The following is a 25,603-nucleotide window of genomic DNA, read 5'->3' as shown; positions in this document are numbered from 1 at the left end:
TATGCCAGCATTTTGACCATATCCTTATAAACACTTCCTATTCATACACCCAGCCAGATGCCCTTTAAATGTCATAATTGTACCAGCCTCCATCACTTCCTTGAGAAAAATTTCCTGAAGAAGGGCTCATGCCCGAAACGTCGATTCTCCTGCTCCTTGGATGCTGCCTGACCTGCTGCGCTTTTCCTGCAACACATTTTCAGCTCGATCACTTCCTCTGGCAGCTCATTCCATACAAACACCACCCTCTGTATGAAAAAGTTGCCCCTTAGGTCCTTTTAAAATCTGTCTCCTCTTACCTTAAACTAATGCTCTCTAGTTTTGGACTCCCCTATAGACCTTGGCTATTCACCCAATCCATGCCCCTCATAATTTTATAAACCTCTATAAGGTCACCTCTCAGCCTTCGACGCTCCACAGAAAACAGCCCCAGCCTATTCAGACTCTCCCCCTATCTCAAAGCCCCCAGCCCTGGCTACATCCTTGTAAATCTTTTCTGAACTCTTAGTGATTCATCACATCCTTCCTATAGCAAGGCGACCAGAATTTATCACAGTATCCCAAAAATGGCCTAACCAAAGACACCTTTCCCACAATGCCCACCCTACCATGCGCTTGCCACCATGGGTAGCACTATCAAGAACAAAAAGCCCCTGATGACATCACTCAACAAATCACCAGAGCATCCAAGCACCACATCAAGGCAGTGATCCAAGGAGAGGACAGGAATGCATTTGCCTTGTGAATAAAATTTTCAACAAGAATGATATAAATCATTGCTTTGCATGATAGTCAAGCTATAAATTACCATAAAGTATTACTCTTAAGATAGCTGTTGTTTTGGTGGAATAACAATTTGTTTTTGTAGAATAACAATTTTTTTTTGATCTTATAAAACAGATCTCAGTCAGCCAGGGAAATATAGGAGATTTATGGGCTGTAAGTAGGAGCTGGTCAGAACATCTAGGAGGCCAAAGTTGTTTGGTGCAAAAGTGTGTAATATATTCTACATGTGGATGTTTATCACAGATTTCTGGTTTCTCTCAGAAATATTGTACAGTCGCAAAAATTTGTCAGTCAAACATTGAGTTAAATAGAATTAAACCATGGACAAGCAAACAAAAAACAAAAGTCATGATCATTTTTAATGATTAATTTTATTTTACAAAATCCAATAATCCGATGGCACAGATTCCTCCAATAGCTTGATAGATAATGCATTGTTTGCTGTTTCACTGAACTATATTGTGCAATTATGCTAGGTTTGGCCCCACATACACACAGAGTTGGCCAATTTCAGCTGGAGCTTGAACAGGGAACTCTGCAATTCCTCTAAGTTGTCATTTGGCTTTTCAGCCTGAGTTCCTACCTATTCCTGCGTCGAGTGTGCAGCAGCTGGAATTGTGTAGACACCTGCAACAAGGCTTCCCAGCAAGGGACAGAACTGCCAGAGCAAGGAACAAACCAGGATAGAGAAGGAAAACAAATGTTTACCACTTCACAGTGTAACTATTGACAAATAAGATGGTGTTTACTGTTCGATGACTCAGTCCTTTTAAATCAAACACAAATTCAAGCAATGCAAAGAAGAAGTTATTGTGAATCAACTAACTGCAATTTGACAGATTTGTCGCCTACTTTGTAGATTGATTCAGTTAATAAAATTATGAGGAAGAATTTTTTGATTTCCTAATATTGTGGAATTTATTTGACATTATCTGCTATTGTTAACAAAACTGATTAAAATGTCAAACAAAATAGTCGCTTCTCCTTAGCATGGTCAGTTAATTCTGGGTGTTGATTTTTTTTGTCCTTGATGGAAGTCTGTGTAGGCTTTTCAGCTCTGGCTGTGGAACAATCATTTAAAAAGCAAAAATTTATAGATTAAAAATTTATCGGACAGGGCATTGAATATTATGGGCTGGTTGAGTAATTTTTTTTGCTAGCTATTTTATTACTTTTCCAAGCTAAAACTTGAATCTATCTAACAGTGATTGGGGTAGGGTATTGCACCTCTGGTGTAGGTTAAGGTTAGTGAGGTCCAATCCCACTGAAGAACCATTGTTCTTTGAATGTGTGTCAGGAGGAGCAACCTCATTCCTTCAGTCTTCACATTCAGGCGAGTCTATTTTTTTTAAAAAAAACTTTACTATAAAAGCAAACCACTGCAGATGTTGGAAATCTGAAATGAAAACAGAAATTGATGAAAATAACAGTTAGCATCTGTGAGAGAAAACTAGGAAGGAAATGTTACCTCTACTTTTCTCTTCGCTGATGCTGCCTGATCTGATAAGGATTTCTAGAATTTTACTTATAACTTATCTTGATGGTTTCAGCAGGATGTGCCTTTTAGCTGCCTGTTGACCTTGTTTTGCTGAGCATTGCTGCCAATTAGTTGCATATATAAAAAGGATAATACCTATTTCTGCTGTGGCCATTACTTGCCAACTTTCTGGTCTTTACAGTGTAGAAGGTGATGCACCTCCATATTACATTGACCCTCCTGCTGATCAAGTTTCATATTTAGGACGCTATGTTAGTGCCGAGAAATGAGTGCTGCATGGCTCAATATCTTGCCGAGGCAGTGACTATTTTCATTTGACAAAAAAATAATTTAACATAAATGCATTGGAAAGTTTTAGATAGATGTCAGCTCATCTTTAAAATCATGTCATATGTTTTAAGTTTGTAATGTTATAAGTTGTACTGCACACAATTAGAGAAAGATCTCTGCACACATATAACCAAAGAAGAGATCAAACTTTCATCCACTTGGTGTGATCTGATGTTGGGCTTAAGTCCTGGAAGGGTAGTGTGTAAAAAGCTCCACCACCAAGGTTTAATATAAAACTGTTTCAAATTGTTATGTATTTCTTGCTTTGAAAATGAACTGATTAGAAGTCTAAGAATAATTTTACGTCAATGAGTTTGGGATGAGTGTAGAAATGAATTGTGCACTAGTCTCCAAAAAAAAGATGACGAGTATGTTCCTTAAACTCTACTTTAACTTAGTGGGGTAAAGTTCAGTGACAGTCACCAGATGTGAAACATGGATGGCCAGATGAAACCACTGCAAAGGAATCTCAGGCAGGTTGTATAGTGGATGACCAGTCTTCAGTGCCAATTCTATGTTCCTGATAGAGTTGAATTTCGCCCCCAGCTGCGTCAATGGTATTTTACAATGCAATAAACTGGAAAATAACTTGGCTTATGTGAAATTATGGTCATGTAAATGAAAATGGTTTCCCTACTGATCTGAAATAATGAAAAGCAGACTTACATAGGCCTGCTCGGTTTGAAATTTCATGTCACACAACTAATTGTTGTTGTCCTTATTTCTTGGTGTTAAAATCCCCCGTACTCCTGTGAAAAAGTTGAAAATTGCTCTGAAGTAAGAACCTGGCAATGGCTGCATGCATAAGGTTATAGTTATCTATATGCTATTGATTGCACATAGATTTTAATTAATCACAATTATCATAGAATCCCTATGTTAACTGATATTGAATTTATTTAAATGAACTCATACAGTACTAACCTTTTGTCAAGAGGAAAATTGCCACCCATGTCATGTTGAAGAGTGTCCCTGCAAGGCATAAGCCATTGCACACATTTTCCTGCAGAAAGTAGCTAACTGTTAGACTTACTAAATTGTTTTGCTTGGTATGTACCTTCCATGTTGTATAATGGAAGCTAATGTACTTCTATGTTAAAGCTTCACAGGTTAGGCACACCCCTTGTGGTTGGAGAGGAATTGAAAGGGGAAGGACCATTGATTCATGCAATACCAGGTTTGCTGACATCCACAGTAGGCCACAAACTCCCAAAGGTCACAAGCTGAGTGACTGCACTCTAGTGCAATGTAGTTTTGATTTTGCAATGGTTTCTTTGTAGATTCCACTTTTGGAAACTTATTTACATGTAACCAACAGGAAAGTGATGGAGTTCCGAAACAATCCACCAGTTGTCTTCAAGCAAGATTGTTTGTATAAGCAAACAACTTCAGTTAAACTTAATACTGCTGACAAATGTAAACCAAGGTCATATGACATCGTCAGCTTTGTTTCCAGAATAAAGCCATAAACATAACATACATGCCACTATTTCCTGTTTATCTGTGCTGTCTTCTGCAGTTTTATTTTGTAGAATGTCTATGCCATGCAAGATTTAGCTGTGACAAGATTTGCTGATTAATGAGAAGAATTCCATTTAAGTTAGCTCCTGATTTACATTGCCTGTTTATAATCCACTGGAGCCTCTCTTTGTCCAGTGATCCTCGAATGACTGTTGGTGCCCATAAATCTCACAAATGTTGCCAGTCCTCTGGAATAATCTTGCTTACTCCCTTGGAATTGATACATTTGAAGCTTTTTAGTTGACATAGATTTCCATCTATTTATACTGAGGTCACTCCTTAGCTTACTCTATTTTCCAAGGGCACGTTGTTTGTCTGCCCTTGTGAATACAGCAGGAGATAACCACTCAGAAAATCAGTTATCTTGTGCTCATCTTCAAGTCTGATTCCCTTTTCATGTTTACCATCTCTTTTCTGACTGTCTCCTTTCTGAAAGAAGGATTTTACAGTCTACTTTCAGCTTCTCTGCTTTTTTCAAAGTAAATTGTCACTTTGTCCCTTATGTAAACATACTTCTTTAATTCCTATTTTCAACTCAGTAAACTCCTTTCCTTTTTCTTTCTGCATGGTTTGAAAAGGTCATTGATATCCTTTCTATATCACTTTTAATTCACTTTGGTTCCTGCTTACTTGAACTTATTGCTTTATAGTATGTGAGTATCCTGCATATCGAGCATCATAATTTCAACATTGTCAGATTTGTCCCCAGCTACAATGCTATTCAGCAACTTCTTCCAATTTACTGCCTTTAATAGTTCCTCAATGCATTGAAGTCACCTCTATAAAAGTTATAACTGGTTTTGAGTTATTTCTGATTTTGAGAACGCTAAATTGGGCGGCATGGTGGCACAGTGGTTAGCACTGCTGCCTCACAGCGCCAGAGACCCGGGTTCAGTTCCCGCCTCAGGCGACTGACTGTGTGGAGTTTGCACGTTGTCTGCGTGGGTTTCCTCCGGTGGCTCCGGTTTCCTCCCACAGTCCAAAGATGTGCAGTTCAGGTGAATTGGCCATGCTAAATTGCCTGTAGTGTTAGGTAAGGGGTAAATGTAGGGGTATGGGTGGATTGTGCTTCGGCGGGTCAGTGTGGACTTGTTGGGCCGAAGGGCCTGTTTCCACACTGTAAGTAATCTAATCTAAACTTGATCTTTCAGTGGTTATGTACCCCAGAGGCACAATGATTTCTACTTCTTTTGTATTATTTGGACACATTAAAATTAATACTAATGCTTTTCATCTTTTTGATTTGTAAATAATTTTCATCAACAGGTTCCCCTTTAGAAGAATCTCTATTTTCAGATTTTATCATGCACACGGGGTCCAGGAGCAATAGTTGCAGAACTTTTCGTGACTCAACAAAACTTAATCCGTGCAGTCATGTTTGAAAATATGCAATTTGTGCACCATGAGTAACTTGAAATTTATCATTCTTTCACCTACAATGAAATTCTTCCTTATTCATTGTCTCACACCATGGTAAGCATGTGTGCCAAGTACATTTCCATTAATTTTGGAATGTTCCCACAGCCTTGGCAACATTTGATCCAAGATCTTTCACACAATTGTGTCTCTGAGCACTCACCAAATGTGGTTAAAGTAGCAAAGCAGCTGCTCTGCATCATCCTTACTTGCTTTTTGAGTCCTACACCCAAATTTTAAACTGAAGTCATGACATTTGTAGAATACAAAACTGTACCAAATGTTTGGAGCTCAAATTTAGAAAATGCTTGTCACACAGTGACAAATCAATTTTCCTAAATAATGTTCTATACTTGAGTGCAGCTTTCAGCAATTATGCTGGAAATATATGTAGTCTTATTTGTGCAAATGCTTCAGACTATCACGACCAAATTACTTTCTCCAACATTTGTTTAGAGGCTGATTGCTTATTAGTTTGATGGACCAGAGGCCCTTTCTCATTTGAAGTGTTTTAGAAAAAAAGTTCTGTATTGAAGTGCCTGACTGTACAGGATGTAGTTAGAACAAATCTATGCGAAATACAGTATCAGTAGTCACCACGACATTAAAAGAATGGGCAGGCAAATAATAAAACTAGCTTTTGGGAAGATGCTCACAGGGCTGAATTTGACCCCCAAAAAATCAGCGAAATGTCAATTCCAGGGAGCTCCATGGAGGCTTTCTCTCTGTGAGTTATCTCAAGCAATTCTCTGCTGCTCAACCTCATTATGTAAGCCTCAACAGCACTGTTCTCACATATTGTTGGGCTCGCTAGTGGCACAGAAACCCACCAATGCCAGGAACATCTGGGAATTCCAAAGCTGGTGTCAGATTTAAAGCCCAGCTGTGCCCCAGGTCAATCGCTGCCAGTCTCAAATAGCCCCTTCACCGTGCACGTGGTGGAAAGGAAATAAGGAAGTAAAACTCCTGAAGGCACATAAGTGATGTGGGTGACAACTTCGGGAAATAGGAGCTCACATTTGTAAATGTACTGTCACTTTATATCATCATCTACCTGATTGAATGTCATAGTAACTGCAGCTTTAAGGAACAAGCTATAGAAGCTACTGAGTGACACGTCATGCTTCAACTTTGTTGAAGGGCTATAATTCTTTCCCTAATGTCCAGTGTAACATAACATTGATCATTGTTCAGGTCTGAGTCTGGTTCACATTCCAGACTAACTTGGAAAGGTAGCTCTGACTAATGACTGCTCAGACCTCTGACTGACATCCATGCAGTTCCCCATCTGACTTACCATTAATCCCCCGGCTGGTTGCCTTGGACCTGCAGGACTGTCTGTGGCTCACTTCTCCAACTTTAATTGTACAGACCCCTGACCCTGATGGCCTTAATTGACTGACTGACGGTGTCCGTGCCCCTGGCCTGATATCAGATAATACCATTGATCTACTGTACACGTACACCTGACTTGACAAAGGACAACTCCGTTTAGATTTTCAGAAATGGAAATTAATTTTAAGCACGCACATGGTGCAAGGGTGACACTTGTATCACATTGAGCAGCATGGTGATCTCCCTGCTGATCACGCTGGCAAGCTGCCTGGTCATATATCTGCGTCAAGAGACAAGGCAAGACAGAAATATGGCAGGCCTATTAGTTCTGAATGATGCAACATTGTGCAAAAATGTGAAACACGGCAGAACTGTTGTGAGCATGCAAATCGATGCAGAGTGACTGACTGCTAAGTGAAGAGCCCTGAGATTCTCTCTGCTCCAAGTAGCCACATATTAAATTAGAACCTCACACAGTTTTGTGTTAAACCTATCTATTATTTGACTTGTCGTCTCACTTTCCATAATTCACTTTGATGATAACACTCAATAATACTTAAATGTGCCATCCTTTAAGTATGACTCCTTGAAATGATATGTGGGGAAGTGCCATGGAGTACTTAATACTGAATAATAACTAAGTACAAACAGTACATAGAATATAGAACAATACAGCACAGAACAGGCCCTTCGGCCCACAATGTTATGCCGAACTTCTATCCTAGATTAAGCACCCATCCATGTACCTATCCAAATGCCGCTTAAAGGTCGCCAATGATTCTGACTCTACCACTCCCACGGGCAGCGTATTCCATGCCCCCACCACTCTCTGGGTAAAGAACCCACCCCTGACATCTCCCCTATACCTTCCACCCTTCACCTTAAATTTATGTCCCCTTGTAACACTCTGTTGTACCCGGGGGAAAAGTTTCTGACTGTCTACTCTATCTATTCCTCTGATCATCTTATAAACCTCTATCAAGTCACCCCTCATCCTTCACCGTTCCAACGAGAAAAGGCCGAGAACTCTCAACCTATCCTCGTACGACCTATTCTCCATTCCAGGCAACATCCTGGTAAATCTTCTCTGCACCCTCTCCAAAGCTTCCACATCTTTCCTAAAGTGAGGCGACCAGAACTGCACACAGTACTCCAAATGTGGCCTAACCAAAGTCCTGTACAGCTGCAACATCACTTCACGACTCTTGAATTCAATCCCTCTGCTAATGAACAATAATACACCATAGGCCTTCTTACAAACTCTTTCCACCTGAGTGGCAACTTTCAAAGATCTATGTACATAGACCCCAAGATCCCTCTGTTCCTCCACCTGACTAAGAACCCAACCATTAACCCTACCAGTAATGAAGGATTATACAATTAAAGCTTTTACTGAACATTCAGTCGAATCTGAGGTGTTTGTATTCAGTCTTATATATGTTACTGAGGCTTTTTGATATGGCATAAATAGGTACTGAAGAAACAGATATATGACACAATCATGATAGCGTCCCTCACATAATAACCTGTCTCAAGGCATTTCACAAGTGTGTTATGATTCAGATTTGGGCAGATGACTGAAAGTTGGGCCAAGGAGCTGGGTTTTAAGTAGTGCCTTAAAGAGGGAAAGAGGCATAGAAAGTAAAAGGATTAGAAGGAGGGAATTCTGGAACCTGAGATTGAGGCAACACGAGCCATAGCTATCGGCGAGTGGAATAGGGTCTAAGATTGAGGGGTGGTCAAGAGGCCAGAAATCCTGGAGGGTGGTGGGGTTGGAGATAAAGAAGAGGCAGGTGTGAACTGGCAGGTCACAATCAGCTTCAATGGCATCACTCATATGCCTGCCATTCCTGCCTCCCCCTCCAACCGTTGGTATTTTACAAAGGTTGGTTGAGGCACATGTGGTCCTCCCACTCTTGGGTCAATCAAAACCCTGATTTGGGATGGGAGGACCTGTCTGTTAGTGCTACTGGAACTAGAAATCTGCTATTTGGCCAGCAGCTATTTGAGGTAAAACATCTTCCGACGTGATGTTGCATCTTGAGCAAATTGATGACCCAATGATTATTAAGTTGCTGTGGGGTGCTCCAGACAAATGAAGGTGGTGTAGGCCTCAATCTTTACAGCAGTAGAAACAGCTAGTGCTTGTTATGGCACAAATATATGGTCAACAAATAACTGAAGCATAAATGGTAAAGTTTAAACATTATTTTCCCAATCTTTCCTCTTCCCTCACTGGCTCAATGCATTCTATTTGTCATGTCGGTGCTAACTTCTCTTTTGTATCTCAGCCAAGTGGATATACTCCATGGTGTTTCCTTAAAAACATAGTTACCAACACACACAAATCCAAATGAGTGAAGCATGTGCGTTTATTCAAGCAGGTACAAAATTGCTCATTGAAGGTATGAGATTTCAGGCATTGTTTGAGAGACAAACTTTGAGTGATTGAACCATATGGGGAAGAGAATAGATAGTTTAGCTTATTATCTATGCATGTTATCATGGTCATTCTTTGCACTGCAGGGCATTTGAAACACATGCTGATGTTCTAAATCTAGTCCTTTCTCAATTCCTAACTAAGAAGTAAATATGCTTTTTGATCGGCTTTAATTTTTTTCAAGGCAGATGTCTTTGTCTGTAAATAGGATATCTTTTCTGCTTTCTAATGAATGCCAGGTTGGAGCTGGATACTTCTGTCCAAATAATACCAGTGGGTTAAAAAATAAAGTCACATTCATTTCAGTTCATCAGACTAATGATTAATAACAGATGTTATCACCTTATACATACTATTGAGAAAAGTTGAAAGTAATCAATAATGCAAGCATTAGCTTGCTTGGCCAGTATTGCATAAAGGGAATCATATAATGTTTGATTTACTCCTTGTTTAAAATGTCTACAGCTAGGACTTACACGTGATGCTACGTTACTCAATAGTGAATGCGGGAAAAGTTTCACATCATGAGCTTCACAGGAAAAAATAGCTTTAGTGTACACCACACAGATTAATGGTCTGCACAATCATTAAAGCCACTGCTTATAAATACAGCTACTTGCACTTGTGAACACAGCAGGGCAAGATTTACCCAATGTGCTCGGTGCAGCAAAATTGGAATGAATTCTTTCCAAACCAACTTCCAAAATTGTGACAGACAGCATATTTTTCTCCCAGTATTATTTCACTGTGATTAGTGCTACAGTATTTATTACCACTTCAATGTCAAACTCTACAGTGTGCTCATTTTTGATAAGTGTTCTGCATCTTGTTATCTCATCTTAATCCTTATCTGGTGTGTTGTTACCTGTGATCGAATGGTGAAACCCCACGCCCCCAACCTTCCACTCAACAGAGTTGTATTCCTTGAGGCTTTAAAACATGACTAACCATCTCTCTTCATCCTGTTAAATGGTCTTTGTTTCTTGCCTGTCATATATTTACAAATAATAAATAAGAAACAGCAGTTCCCGCGTGAATGTTCTCGGCAGTTTGCACCAGTCCCTAGGAAGTTGACTGGAATTCTTGGTGAGCCCAGAACAATTCCAGTGAATTGGCAGAGCTACATAAAGCAGCAGTATATGTTGACATTCTTGTACAGACTATGTGTTGGATCACGATTGTCTCCATATTAGAAAGATTGTTATTAGCAATGGGATTTACGTATGAGATATTCCCACTGCCACCAAGTGCAATCAGAAATTGGTTTGCATTTCTAATCACTGAGCAAGATTGGGCCCCAGAAGTTTCCAATAATCATTTTAAGAACCAAGTTTGTTTATAAATTCACAACTATGCTATACTATTCTACGGCACAAAATACCAGAAACCAGTGTGATTCTTAGCTAATTTTTCCATACCCAGCACTCCAATCCTCAGAGCTATTCAAATACCCACCTTACTGATATCAATCAACCAACTGAGCCCAGACTAAGGGATATTTAGGCCTGTTTAGTATTTGACTGTGCCACCATGTCCATTTATCCCCAAAACCATGGGAAGAGTCTCATGATGCTGCCAATGTTCTTGAAAAGTCTTGGATGACAATAACCTTCAAAAAAGATTTATTAACTTGACAGAAGATTTCAGTAGTCAGCCGGATCCAACAAAGAAAGACTTGAGAGTTGATCTCTACAATGAAATGTATTTTGAATATAGGTGACAAAGAATTTATGAAGCTGAATGGAAACTATGCTGATTGCTACCATATGTTTGCAGCTCCCCTGGTTCATAATAAGTAACAGAATGAGGACTTCCAGGAAGAACAGCTGCTTATAAGTCCCATTAAAAGCCAGTTTAGATTTACTTGGTCAAACATTTGTAAAGTTTTAGAAGACTAATTTATATTAAAAATGAAAGTGGACTGGAGATTATCCTTGTCAATTGTAGCACCCATTTAAGCATTCCTAAACGAGTAGCTTCACAATTCCCCTTCAGCAGAGTAATAAACACTTACCAAACCCAACTTCATCCTTGTGTCTGCTTTTATCATACCAGTGAATTTCTCTATAGAACTTTGATGTCAAGCTTAAATACAGAATAGGGACAAAAACAGATGTAAAGAGGAAATTGGGAAAAGTGTGGAAGAAATAAATAATTAAATAATCCGAGATAAACAAGTTAGCAAAAAGATAAACAAAAAAGAAAGCAAGATGGTAGCACATATTTAAATAATGGAGGTAAGGTTGTCAGCAAAGAAGGAAATAAAGCAAGTTATAAGGAGAGAAAAATTTTTCAGAAAAGACTTGCTCCTAATTTATGTGTTCCAAGAACTATGTTAATCTCTCATTGTCCAGAACACTTCATTCCTCCATCTCTGTCCCTCTGTGCATTCCGCCTCCCCCTCCCCCCACTCTCCAATTCTTTCCTTCACTGTTTGTAGCTGTGTTGCCAGTTGCCTAGACCTATTCTCTGGAATTCCTTCACTATGTCCATCAGCATCTCCATCTCATTAAGATTCTTCTTAAAAGCCATTGCAGTAACCAAGGTTTTAATTAGCTCCGTTAATGTTTACTACCCACACATTTTATTTTGATTACAGTCTGTGGAGTGACTTGCATAAAATATTTGAGCCTTTGTTGTAAAAACATTTCCAATGAACAGAAGAACGTAAGAAATCAGGGTGGGAGTAAGCCATTTGACACTTCAGGTTTGCCCCCCCATTCAAAACAATCATGGTCGATGTGCCCCACATCCCAACTCCTACTTTGTGTCATTGCCTTCAACTCCTGATATTTGAAAAATCTATCTACCTCCTCTTTAAGTGCTTTCAATGAACTTGTCTGTCTGTTTAAAGTGTCTTTTTATGGTGAACAGTGTCCTAAAACATTCTCACTTTTGTGTATAATGTTTTCCCAATTAAAATTGCAACTCTAAGTTCATATTAAGAATGCTGCATAACATTGTTTACCAAATTAGCTTGAGAAAACTGAATGTTGAATGGATGTCAGTTTTGCACAGAAATGCAATCAGGCTCTCAGCACATTTTTGTGCATATTGTGAAGTTTTATTTGGAACTGATGTACTTGGTCACTGTTTCTGTCTCTTTTGATATTGCATGTTTGATCCAGCTCCCTGAACAACACCAAATGTACATTAGTCTGGATTTTCTAGGAACTGATGGCATAGTACTTTTGTAGATGTCCTACCCATGATGAGCTCAAAGGTATCATCAATGAACAAATTCAATTACGTTAGTGCTTGAAAAGGTTAAATGACTAAATCCTCTAGACCAGATGTGCTACATCCTAGTATATTGAAGGAGGTGGTAATAGAGATAATGGCTAAGTTGGTGGTTAACTTTCAAAGTTCTACAGATTCTGGAAAGGATCCTGTCAACTGAAAACTAGCAAATATAACCCCAATATTTATGAAGGAAGGGAAAAGGAGAATGGAAAACTGTAAACCTGTTAGTTGACACCAATAGTTGGGAAAATGTTAGGATCCAATAAAGAATGTAATAACTGAAGATCTAAAAGGAATGGTCAACTTGGGTTCAGGCTATATATACTTATGAAAGAGAAATCGTGCATGGCAAACTTAGACAATAGACAATAGACAATAGACAACTTGTTGGATTTATTTTAAGGATGTCACTTGTGGCATAAATGAAGGAGAAATGGTGGATGTGGTGTATTTGGATTTTCACAAGTCTTTTGATAAGGCATACAGAAAGTTAGTAAAAAAAAGTTGAGTAGATGGGATTGGGAATAATTTACTGGTGTGAGTTAAGATTTGGTTAAGAGACAGAAAGCAAAGAGTAAGGGTAAACAAATCATTTTCAGGATGACAAGTTGTCACTTGCTAAGTCCTGAAGGATCAATGCTAGTTCTCGTGATGTCCGTAATTTTTATGAGTGATTTGGATTTGGGAACCAACAGCAAGATGGGATTATAAACTATGAAGAGGATGCAAGGAGACATCAAGGGGATTTATTCAAGCTGAGTGACTGTGATAGAGCATAGCAGATGGTCAATACTGTAAGTAATGTGAAGTTATCCACTTTGGCAGGAAAAGGAAGGTAAAATACTTAAATGGTGAAAGATTCCAGAACATTGTTGTCCAAAGGGACCTGCAGGCAAAGGTTATTTTGGCCTTCATTGCTATGGGATTGGAGTACTGAAGTAATAATGTCTTGTTGCAATTTTATCGAGCTCAGTGAGACTGCACTTGGAGTATTGTGTACAATTTTGGTGTCCTTACGTGGGGAAGATGACACCTCCCATTGAGGGAGTGCAATGGAACTTTGCCAGACTAGTCTCTAGGATGATGCTATTGTCTTATGAGGAAAGATTGAGTAACTTGGGACTGTATTCTCCAAAGCTTTATAGAATGAGAGGTATTCTCATAGAAAAATATACAATTCCTACAATATTATGATGGATTGGATTTAGATATGATGTTTTCCCTGGCTGGTTGTCTAGAATCAAGGGACATAATCTCAGAACCAGCAATAGATCATTTAAGATTGAGATGAAAACAAAGTTCTTCTCTCAGTAATTAGCTAATCTTTGGAATTCTGTACTGCAGAGAACTGTGGCAACTCAATCATTGATTATGATCAATGCAGAAATCAATAGATTTGTGGAGAGTAATTACATCAAGGCATATAGAATTGTTTCTGAAGATTGCACTGAGGTAGAGGATCAGTCATAATCTAATTGAATGGTAGAGCAGTCCCAATGGGCTGAATGGCCTGGACCTGACCCTTTGTTCATGATAATTATAACCTTGGAGGAAATGCTAGTATTGAGTTGAACATATTCAATAGTTGGTTCCTAAATGTCAAAATAGACATTAAGTCAAAGCTTTTTATCTTGCACTCATCAGGAGTGATCCCCAAGAAACCAAACTTTGAAAAGGAATACCAATTTCTAAAGCACGAACCAATAGTACTGTTGGGGTGGACCATTAAGCTCCTCTCCATGTAAAAATTGAAATTCTCTTTCAAAATTTGTTTTTTCACTTCTCAGTTCTGATGAGAGCAAGACAAAAAGCATTGATTTAGTGTCTCTTTTTAGCTATACCACCAAGCAATTAATTCTTTTTACTTGACCTTTGCACTTCTTGCTTCCTGTGTTACTCATGATCAAGTTGGCATTCCTCTTGGATGTTGAGTTTCTGTCCTCAGGTCATTTCAAACTCAGAATGTAACATCAGACCTTATTCAATGTCACTTTGGGCACAAACTCAACAATGTTTATGTTATTTCCATCCCATGTTTGCAAATAAGAGCACAAATAAGAAAAAGATAAAGCAATGTGAGGTACAAGTTGGTTATTTATTGGTGGTATATCACTAAAGTGAGACTTTTGTCTCAAGTAGACTGCTGTTTGGTTAACTATTCCTTAAATTTGCTTCGTTTCTCCTGACCACAGTATCCCATGTGAGGGATTTTTTTAAACTTGCCACAGTGACCATAAAACACGATTCTTTAATGGTAATTGTCTAAGTATGAACAGGGACAGTCACCGTTAACAGCCTAGCTGATAATGTTGCAAGAGGAATATTTCTCTCATTCTGAAGAGTCAGGCAGTTGCACATATAAAAGTCTCCAGCAGGGGTCACTGGAGATCAATCTGAAGCAGGAAGTACGCCTATGTTTTCTCCACCCTAGCCTGGAGACACTGAGGATCTGACTCAGTGAAGATACCAGATCAGGCTTAGAACCTTCCTGCTTCAAATGGCTTTGGGCCAAGCATACTATGCAATCCATTTATCCAAATGTTTCAAGGGAAATGATATTTTTGTGTTCCATTTATTTTCTTGAGAGTATAGACGTTCTCTTTGTTAGACTGTACTTACAACCACACAGAATTTTTCATTTGCAATTATCTTGTTATTTAACACTGGTAAAAGAATGATTGCATTTTGTAATAGACTGTACAGACTGCATGTGACACTGCTCTCAAGAAGCAAGATGAAAATAAAGTTGATGAATTTCACTGGTCATGGTACCATGACTGTTTTCCTTACACCACCCACCACCACCATCAACCAGCAACTTAAGATCAAAAGATGTGAATCTATTTGAGGATTTGCAGTGTCACAAGAGTATTTAACATTTTGAAAGGCTGAATCAAAAGTCATTCAATACTCTATGCCACATAGCCTTTTGTTTTTGGGAGGGACAAAGAAGCCATCTGAAGGCTGTCGTAGTTCCCATTAGTTTGGTCAAAATGTATGGAACACACATTTAACATGTTTTGTGTGAAAAGTAGTCATCTGCAAACAATTGTTTAACACAGAACATGCATCTGAAAAGCAGAGAGAATTCCTCTCATTCATTTTAACAAATAATAGATGGATAAAAATATCTGCTTCAATATGCCAACTTAAAGAAATGCAAACTAAAATAAATGCTCAACATTATTCCCTCACACTCAAAAGATCCTACTTTTATTGATAGTTAATATAGTTAGTTTTCAGGAGGCGAAGTTCACTGGGCACCAGTTTAGTCTAAATCAGACATTGAAGAGAGCAGGACTGGCTGTGAGCATTGATTCCAAGAAATTCCAGTGGTGTCTAGGAGTTTAGTTTAATTGCAAAGAGGTTTAAAGGGAAGAGAGAAAGAGAGAAAATTCCCAAGATGGCTGTATATTTTTATACTATTTAGAATAACTGTGCCTTTCAGAAAGTGCTTGGCCAGCTGCTGATGCTGCATTCCAACTCATATAATTTTAATTCCAGCAGTTCCACTGTGTTTTCCCAACATGGGATCCACAGGCCCTGCCAAGACCTCCGTCTTATGACTGAGGTCTGTGCAAGGTCAAACTGAAATATCGATTTTAACCCTTGTGTTTTGCTGAAGGTTGAATACATATTTTTGACATTTCACTTTGAAACATTTGTTGAATTTAATTTTTGATCTTCTTTGATGAATTCATTCAGCAGATTCTTTTTAAAGCAGGATGGCCCCTGCAAAAGCTAATAGATGTGTTTCAGTCATCAGGATAAAATAATTCATTTTGAATTTGAGTGTTGCAATTGTGTCAAAGGCAATAGTTTAGAAGCTATGAAAATGTTTTGAGGGACTAAAATTTGATTGAAGCGCAAGCTAGAAGATTATTTTTGTCCCTTTTCCCTCCTCAGGGCATCCCTTCTCTGCCACTGTATGGCGCCATTTTGTTTCTGATGCCTTGCCCAAGTGGCTGTTTTTCATGCACAACAAGGCTGGACAGGCTGTTTGACCAGAGGGAGCTTCACACCAGAGCCTGATCCCACCCAGGCATGAATATCCTTTCAGCTGAAGACTGAATTCTTATTAGAACTGGGAATTGAGAACTCAGTGCAACGATTTGGTGTCCCACAACATTTTATTGCCTCAACAAGACCTGGGAGCAGGCCAAGGGGCTGGGTGTGTGAGTGAAGTGGGGATAGGGATATGATGGAGTGACAGGAAGGCATGGGGTGGAGATTCCAATTTGCTACCTTCAGTTAGTCCAAGGTGTGGCAGGTTAAACGTACTCTTTTTTTCCCTCTAAATTCTTGGCTTTGGGTGTCTCTGGCTAGGCCAGCAATTATTGACTATTTCTATTAGAGAGTCAACCACGTTGCTGTGCATCTGGATTCACATGTTGGCCAGACTGGGTAAGGATGGTAGGTTTCCTTCCCAAAAGGGCATTAGTGAACCAGATGGGCTTTTACAATACTCGGACAGTGGTTACGTGATCACCATTGGTCAGACAGGACACCACTCCACGTCTCATCCAGGCTCCAGGCATTGGGTTTGGAAGAACTGGCACCAGCTCTGTCGTCATTAGATGGAGAAACCACTGTGTCAATTAAATTTAACACAAATCCAAGGATGCTGATGCCAATTTTCTATTTCACTGATAACATCAACCAACTCAGCAAAGGCTAACAGTTGAAGTTGTATCTTTTGAAGGTGTAACCTCACAGCACAGTGGCACAGTGGTTAGCACTGCTGCCTCACAGCGCCAGTGACCTGGGTTCAATCCCTGCTTCCGGTGACTCTCTGTGTGGAGTTTGCACATTCTCCCCGTCGGTGTGCTCTGGTTTCCTCCCACAATCCAAAAATGTGCAGTTTAGATGAATTGGCCAGGCTAAATTGACTGTAGAGGAATGGGTCAGTGTGGACTTGTTGGGCTGAAGGGCCTGTTTTCACACTAAATAATTTAATCTCATTATATGTGTGGCATATTTTACCTACTAATGATTTAGGAAGTCGCAGTAGAAACTTTAAGGTAAAGGAGGTGAATCTGTTTCTTTCTCACAATCAATTAAGGTAGTCATTTTCTTCCTCGATACTTTAAAGAAAATACTTCACTAAAATTGTACAACTAAATTTCTTCCTTTGTACGTGTGTCAAGATCAAGTTGAAGTGGTTATTATCATCTGTAATTGTCCCACCTTAGGCAGAAAAATATATAAGTGGTCTCTTTTCTGCCTGTGTGTGTTTTTTTAAGGTTGGTATTATTAGCAGTCTCAGAGTTAAAGTTAATTCACTGTATCTGGCAATCCCATGTGCTTCCTGTTTTTCCAGTGAGTTCTATGCTGCACCAGGCTTTTGGGAGTGAGTGTCCAGGAATTTCCCTGAGAGGAAGGAGTGCTTTGTTCATTGCTATCATGGGAATGTTTCAAATTTAGATATCTATAACAGAGGCCTCCTGTGTTTCAAATGGGTCAATATATTAGTGATAAATAAATTTGAGAGATTGTGAAGTTTTTATGAAAGCTATATGCAGATTACAAAAAAAAACTTCATGAGCTGATCCAATGCTTTATAAATGAATAGACAATATTTAGACTTCAAAATAGCTTCTTGCAGTCTTCTGCAATAACGTATAGCATTTCAAATTATTAACTGGCAACTAGAATGCAGTCACACTTTAGATTATAATTAATCAGTTTGAGTATTATAAATATGATCTGCTTGTAAGTTTCATTATCCTCTAGTCTCTTATACTAAACCAGTGATAGGTCAAGACAAAGTGGTAGATTTCAACACCCCTCACCCATCCCAGGGTTTGGGTCACCCAGCGAAGCATGCTGAGTGGAACACAACAAATCGCCCGACTGCTCTGATAGGAGTCCCCAACATTTTGAGGACGGATTTTCACTAACACCAGGCCAGTGCACAGACAATGATGCTTCAAGTCAGCCTGCTGACAGGAAAATAAGGAGCTGGATTTATTGGAAGTGTCAGGAGTCCCAATAGCTTGGTGCTCGCGTGCTGGCAGAATACACACACTCCCTGAGGAGAGGTGGAAAGGCCAATGGCGGAGGGACCTCAAAAAGAAGGATAGGTTGCGCCTAAAGTGAAGGGCTAGCAATATCCTTGCAGGGAGGTTTGTTAGTGCCACTCAGGAGAGTTTAAACTAATGTGTCAGGGAGGTGAAAAACAGAGCTGGTGGTCATCATGTGCAGGGGTTGAGGAGAAGTTAGAGGTTAAATCAAATAAGTTTAATAGGAAGAACAGACAGGGCCAGGTTAATGAACATGGTGGTACTGACGGTCTGAAGTGAATTTATTTTAATGCAAGAAGTATAACAGGTAAGGCAGATGAACTTGGAGCTTGGATTAGTACATGGGACTATGATGTGGTAGCCATTACAGGAACCTGACTGAAAGGCAGGACTAGCAGCTCCAGGATATTGACATTTCAGGCGTGATAGACATACAAAAAGGGTGGAGTGGGGGAAAGGTCCATTACTGATCAAGAAGAATATCACAGCTGAACAAAGAGAGGACATCTTGGACAGCTCATCCAGTGAGGCCAAATGGGTTCATTGCTATGATGGCATTATACTATAGGCCTCCCAATAGCCAGCAGGAGATAGAGACCAGATCATGCAAAAACAACAGGATTGTTGTTGTGATTTAACTTCTCCAATATTGACGGGGACTCCCTTAGTGCCAAGGGCTTAGATGGGGCAGAATTCATGATGTACATCCAAGAGGGCATCTTGAAACAACATGTAGATAGTCCAACCAGGGAAGGGGCCATACTAGACCTTGTGTTAGGGAATGAGCCTGGTTGGGTAATTGAAGTTTTAGTGAAAGAACATTTTGGGAACAGTGATCATAATTCTATATGTTTAGATAGTTATGCATAAAAATAACACTGGTTCTCCAGTGAAAGTGCTAAATAGGGAGAAGGCTAGTTATAACAGTTTTGGCAGGAACTGGAGAAGTTAGATTGGGGTGTGGCTGTTTGAGGGTAAATCCACATCTGACGTGTGTAAATCTTTTAAAGGCCAGTTGATCAGAGTCTGGGATCAGCATGTTCCTGTGAGGATGAAAGATAATGATGGCAAGATTCAGGAACCATGGGATGACAAGAGATATTGAAAGTTTCCTGAAAAGAAGCATGTGTAATGTTTAAGAGAGTGGTGTCAGACAAGGCCCTTGTGGAATATAAAGGAGACAGGAAAGAACTTAAACCAGGAATTAGGAAGGCTAAAAGGGACCTTGAAATGTCGGTAGGATTAAAGAGAATCCCAAGGCATTTTATACATATGTTTGGAGCAAAGGACATAACTAGGGAAAGGGATGGCCAACTCAAGGTCAAATGAGGCAATTTATACGTAGAGTCAGAGAAAGTGGGCGAGGTCCTTAATGAATACTTTGTATTGCCAAGAAAAAGGATATAGAGGATGCTAAGATTAGGGATGGTTATGTTGACTTTCTGGAGCATGACAATATAAAGAAAAAGAAAGTGTTGGATATCTTGTAAACAATTAAGGTAGATGAGACCCTAGTTTAATGGGATCTATCCCAGGATACTGAGGGAGGCAAGGGAGGAGATTGCTGGGGACTTGACAGTGATCTCTGTATCTTGTTTAGTTATAGGCAATGTCCCAAAAGACTAGAGAATAGCCAATTTTGTTCCTTTGTTTAAGAAGAGCAACATGGACAATTCAGGAAATTTTAGGCCGGTGAGCCTTCCATCATTGATAAGGAAATTATTGGAGAAGATTTTTAGGGACAGGTTTTGCTGATGCTTGGAACTGATTGGACTTGTTCGGGATAGTCAGAGTAGCTTTGTGTGGGGAAGATCCTATCTCATAAATTTTATTGAGGAAATGATGAGGGTAGGCCAGTGGATGTTGTTTATGTGGATTTACAAAACATTTGACAAGTTCCTTCATAGTAGGCTGGTCCAGAAGATTAAGTCACATGGGATCCATGGTGAGTTGGTAAGTGGATATAAAATTTGCTTGGTCATAGAAGACAGGGGGTAGTTGTTTTCTGACTAGAGGTCTGTGACCAGTGGTGTTTCTCAAGGATCAGTGTTGGGATCTCTGTTGTTTGTTATAAATATAAATGGATGATAAATTGGATGAAAATGTAGGTGGTCTGATTAGTAAGTTTGCAGTCAACACAAAAGTTGGCGGAGTTATGGATAGTGAGGAAGGTTGTCAAAAGATACAGCAGGATATAGATCAGTTGGAAATTAGGCAGAGAAATGGCAAATGGAGTTTAATCCAGTCAAGGGTGAGGTGATTAATTTTGGAGGTCAAATGCATGAAGAAAATATATAGTAAATGACAGGACCCTTAGGAGCATTGATATACAGAGGGACCTTGGGATGCAAGTCCATAGCTCCATGAAAGTGGCAACACAAGCAGATGAGGTGGTAAAGAAAGAATACATCATGCTTGTCTTTATCAATCAAGGCAATGAGTATAAAAGTTGACAAGTCATATTGCAGCTGTATAGAACGTTTATTAGGACACATTTAGAGTATTATGTGCTGTTCTGATTGCCATACTATAAGAAGGATGTGGAGTCTTTGGAGATGGTGTAAAATAGGTTTACCAAGATTTTACCTTGACTGGAGTGTATTATCTATAAGGAGAGGTTGGACAAATTTGTTTTATTTTTGCTGGAATATCAGAGGTTGAGAAGCATATAAAATTATGAGTGGAATGGATGGAGTGGATAGTTAGAGTCTTTTTACCAGGGTGGAATGTCAAATATTAGGGGGGGGGGGGGGGGGGGGAACACAGGTTTAAGGTGGCAGGAGCGAAGTTTAGAGGAGATATGCAAGGCAAGCTTTTTACACAGAGGATGGTAGGTGCCTGGAACGTGCTGTCTGGGGAGGTGGTAGAAGCAGATACAATAGCAACATTTAAGAGGCATTTAGACAGGCACGTGAACAAAAGGGAAGAGAAGAATACGGACCATGTGCAGGCAGATGGGATTACTTTAGAATGGCATCATGGTTGGCACAGACACGATGGGCCAGAGGAGCTGTTCCTATGCTATACTATTCTATGTTTTATGTAAAGCTAATTGTTTTACAATAAGTAGAGTTATTTTGTTCGATGACAGATCTTGGTGTGAATTGCTTTTGCCCTGAATAATAGTGAGTCTGGCAAATTTGTCACCTTGATGGTGTAATTAAGGTTTTACACATTATGTGGTGGCTTGTGGAAAGGTAGAGCGTAAGTGTTAGCACACTCTTCCCAGTGAGTCATAAAATAGGTTCCTCAATTCAGCACTGGATGCCTTTGGACATGGGAATCTCCAGGAGCTGGCATATCCCCTACATGTTGAGTCTCTTACCTACGAATAGGACCATTGCTGCCTGGAAACAGTCCTCAAGAAGGCAGTAATAACTTAATGGATTTAATTCCCCACACACCACTCTTCTGCCTGATTAAATGCTGGAACATAGCAATTCTGGAAACTTCAGTGTATGTCCTGTGTAGAGTCCAAAATCCTACTACATCCTGAATCATTCCTTTATTTTGAATCTCGAGCAGCTGGCACAATGCGTTCTGGAGTTGCCAATCTTTCTTAAATGTTTTCCGTTGCTCAATCACTCTGCTGGAGGACTGGGTTTCCCGCCCTGCAGCTGGTCAACTGGTCCAAATGGAAACAGAAAATTAACAAAATCCTGCTGTTAACTTCTTCCTAATCTCTTTAAACCCTTTTGGCTTCCTTAACATTGGCGCCATAAAGGCCACAAGCTGAGATTCTGAGTTTGGATGATGCAAGGTCTCCAATGAAATGTTATCGTGATGAATGTGCGATCACACACACAATTCTATATTCTCCCCAGGAGGAAAGCCAATTGATCAAATATTTTTGTTTAGCTTTTACCTGGTTTGTCAGCAGAGTTGCAGCAATGCATCTATCCTGTGCTCTTTTTGAAGCTTGTAGGCTGGGTTCTAAAGTTCATACTTGAAACCTTCAGTTCCTGGGACATCTGCTTCACTGTGACCTTTCTATAACCTGAATTTCTATTTACCCTCCAGCTCCAGCATATGAATGCTGTGGAAACTTACCTAGCCACACTGTGTAAATGCACCTTTAACTCAAGTGCCCTGTCAGGGCCCGATTGAAGGGACTGCCATCTACAAAAGATGAGAAGCTGCTCTGGTGATTGTTGGCTGCAAAATAATAAATAATTCTTGCAGCAATGTTATTTATTTTTGAAACTGAAGATAGCTATAGAGTTCAAGAGTTACCATCTGGTTCCAAACCTTCAAAGTATTATTTTATTCTTTCATGTTTTTCCAGCAGTATTGGCAAATTCAAAGTCACTACTGATTTATCTATAACTGCAACCATGGACTGCTATTCCTCCTTGACCTTTCCAAAGTGCTCCATATGACCAATGAAACTCATCCAGTTTGCTTCCAGAATTGATTCACCTTTGTAGCCACATCTAGAGTTTTCCAACTATCAATGCTTGGTTATAATCTGTTTATTAAATAGATACTCCTGAGTAGAGACAAAGGTATGATGTTGGGGTTAGCTTCTACATGTGTTTTGGCAGTGCCTAGGTGGTCCACTCCAAAAATTAATAAACACCTGTGTTCTCAGGCTGTCACAAATGAGCCAAGCTCCTACAATTTGATTTTGTTATCTGTCAAAACTGACACACTTTTTCCATAAGTTCCTTTTTCTGGATGCTCACTCATTCAATGTTGGCATTATGCTTGATCTATAGTTGAACTTCAAACATCATATCTTTTACCAACTGTGTTTAACTCCCTCTGTGATATTATTAATCTTCATCCCTACCTTTGTTCAACTACCACCAAAACTATTACCCACATGATTGTTTCTTTGAGGTTTGATGTCAGAGAAACAAAGGCACATAGTAAACCCTTTCATCCTGCTCTGCCAGTTGATGAGATTGTGGTTATTCTGGTGGGGGTTTCAATTCCACTCTCCCATCTTCAAGCCATTAACACTTGACTCGTTTGTCTATCAAATATTTTCAAACTCAGCCTGGAATAAATTAAATGACCCAGTGTCATTGCTTTTTGTGACTCTTTGAAAGATCAAATTTCTCCCAAACTCCATATTAAAAGAGATATTCCTTTCTCTTAAACTGTATCCCTAACTCTAAACTCTCAGACATGAGTGAACATAAATTCTCTCAGTATCATACATGTTTCAATTAGATCACCTCTCATTATTCTAAACTCCAATGGATGTGATTCAACTCTTCTTTGTAAGATAAGCTCTTTTTCTAGGAATAAGTCAAGTGAATAGTCTCTGGATTGTTCTAATGCAATTTATCTTTTCTCAAATAATGAGATGAAATCTGTACATGGTATTCCAGAGTGATAGTAAAGACTACTTTTATATTCCATTCACTTTGCAGTAAATGTTAACTTCCCATTTGCCTTTCTAATCACTTGCTGTATCTGCATACAAATGTTTTGAGATTCATATATCTGTAAACTTTGTTCCTTCTACTAATTCTCTTTTGTTAAATTTGCTCATAGGATATAGATGTTATTGACTGGGCCAGCATTTATTCCTCTGTAATTGTCCATGAGAAGGTAGTCTTCAACTGATGCAATCCATGGCAGGTATGTACATCTTAGAGCTGTTAGGTATGGGGTTCTGGGACTTTGACTCATCATCACTGAAGGAATGATTATATAGTTCTGAGTCAGAATGGTCTATGGCATGGAGGGAAACCTGCTGTTGGTTTACTACCTCCCTTGTCCTTCTATGTGGTAGAGATTGTGTGTTTCAAAGGTCCTGTCAAAAGAGCTTTGGTGAGATGCTGCAGTGTATCTTGCAGATAGTATGCATTGCTGCCACTGTGAATTAAGAGGTTCAGGCTGAGAGTGTTGATGGTATTGGATGGGTTGCGAATCAAGCAGACTTATTATCCTGGATAGTGCTGGTCTTCGTTGGTTTTGCTGACCATTCATTCATCTAGGCAAATGTGGAGTATTCCATCACATTCCTAATGTGTGCCTTGCAGTATTTATATGGCTGGTCTAATTCAGTTTCTGGTCAATACTAACTCCCAGGATGTAGATAACAGTGGATTCAGTGATGATGCCATTGAATGTCATGAGAAGATGGTTAGCTTCTCTCTTGCTGGAGACAATCATTGATACAAATGTCACTTGCCATCGATCAGCCTAAGCTGCTTATGGACGTAAATTGCTTTAGTCTCTGAACTGTCAAAAATGGTGGTGATCATGTGCAATCACTTCTGACCTTACGATAGAGGGAAGGTCTTTGATGAAGTAGCTGAAGATAGTTGGACCTCAGATACTACCCTGAAGCACTTCTGCAGTGATGTCCTGTGTCTGAAAAGAGTGATTGCCAGCAAACATAATTATCTCCCCTTTTGCTAAGTCTGACTTCAAACTGTGGAGAGTTACCTCCTAGATTCCCATTGACTTTAGTTTTTCTAGGGCTCCTTGATTCCATACTTAATTAAAAACTTGATGTCAAGGGCAGTCACTGTCATCTGACATCTAGAGGTCAAGGACTACAGTTGCAATGAATTCAGGAGCTGCGTGGCTCCAGCAGAACTCAAACTGAGCACAGTGGTCAGCTTATATTTTAGTAAGTACCATTTGGCATAACCATTGACAATTACCTTCATATTGCCGATGATCAAGAATGGGTAATAATTGTCCAGCTTGGATTTGTCCTCCTTTTTGTAGAAGGGATATAGCTTGACAATTTTCCACATTGCTGGGTCTATGCCAATATTGAAGCTCTACTGCAGTAGCTTGGCCAAGGATAGAGCTAATTCCGGAGCACAAGTTTGTAATATTTTTGCTTCAATATTGTCTGGGTACTTTGCATTTGCAATTTCCAATGCCTTCGTGTGATTCTTCATATCATGTGGAGTGAATCAAACTGGCTGGAGACTGGCATCTGTGAAGCTGGTGGCCTCAGGAGGAGGAGAAAGTGGACACTGCAGATGCTAGAGATCAGAGTTGAGCGTGTTGCACGGCAGGTCAGGCAAATCCGAAGAG

The 25,603-nt window shown here is 39.6% G+C and overlaps 1 long non-coding RNA gene across 1 annotated transcript; it reads right to left on the bottom strand.

Annotated features, from left to right (window-relative positions):
• Nucleotides 1-1,196: 1,196 nt before the first annotated feature.
• Nucleotides 1,197-3,684, bottom strand: LOC140482593 (uncharacterized). The gene is made up of 3 exons (XR_011961757.1): nt 3,539-3,684; nt 3,281-3,363; nt 1,197-2,182 (listed from the first exon to the last, which is right to left on the bottom strand). It is a non-coding gene; the product is annotated as an uncharacterized lncRNA (long non-coding RNA).
• Between the last annotated feature and the right edge of the window lie 21,919 nt (nt 3,685-25,603).

Source organism: Chiloscyllium punctatum, chromosome 11, assembly GCF_047496795.1.
Source record: "Chiloscyllium punctatum isolate Juve2018m chromosome 11, sChiPun1.3, whole genome shotgun sequence".
Classification (NCBI taxonomy): domain Eukaryota; kingdom Metazoa; phylum Chordata; class Chondrichthyes; order Orectolobiformes; family Hemiscylliidae; genus Chiloscyllium; species Chiloscyllium punctatum.
This window is presented reverse-complemented; position numbering and strand designations above follow the sequence as displayed.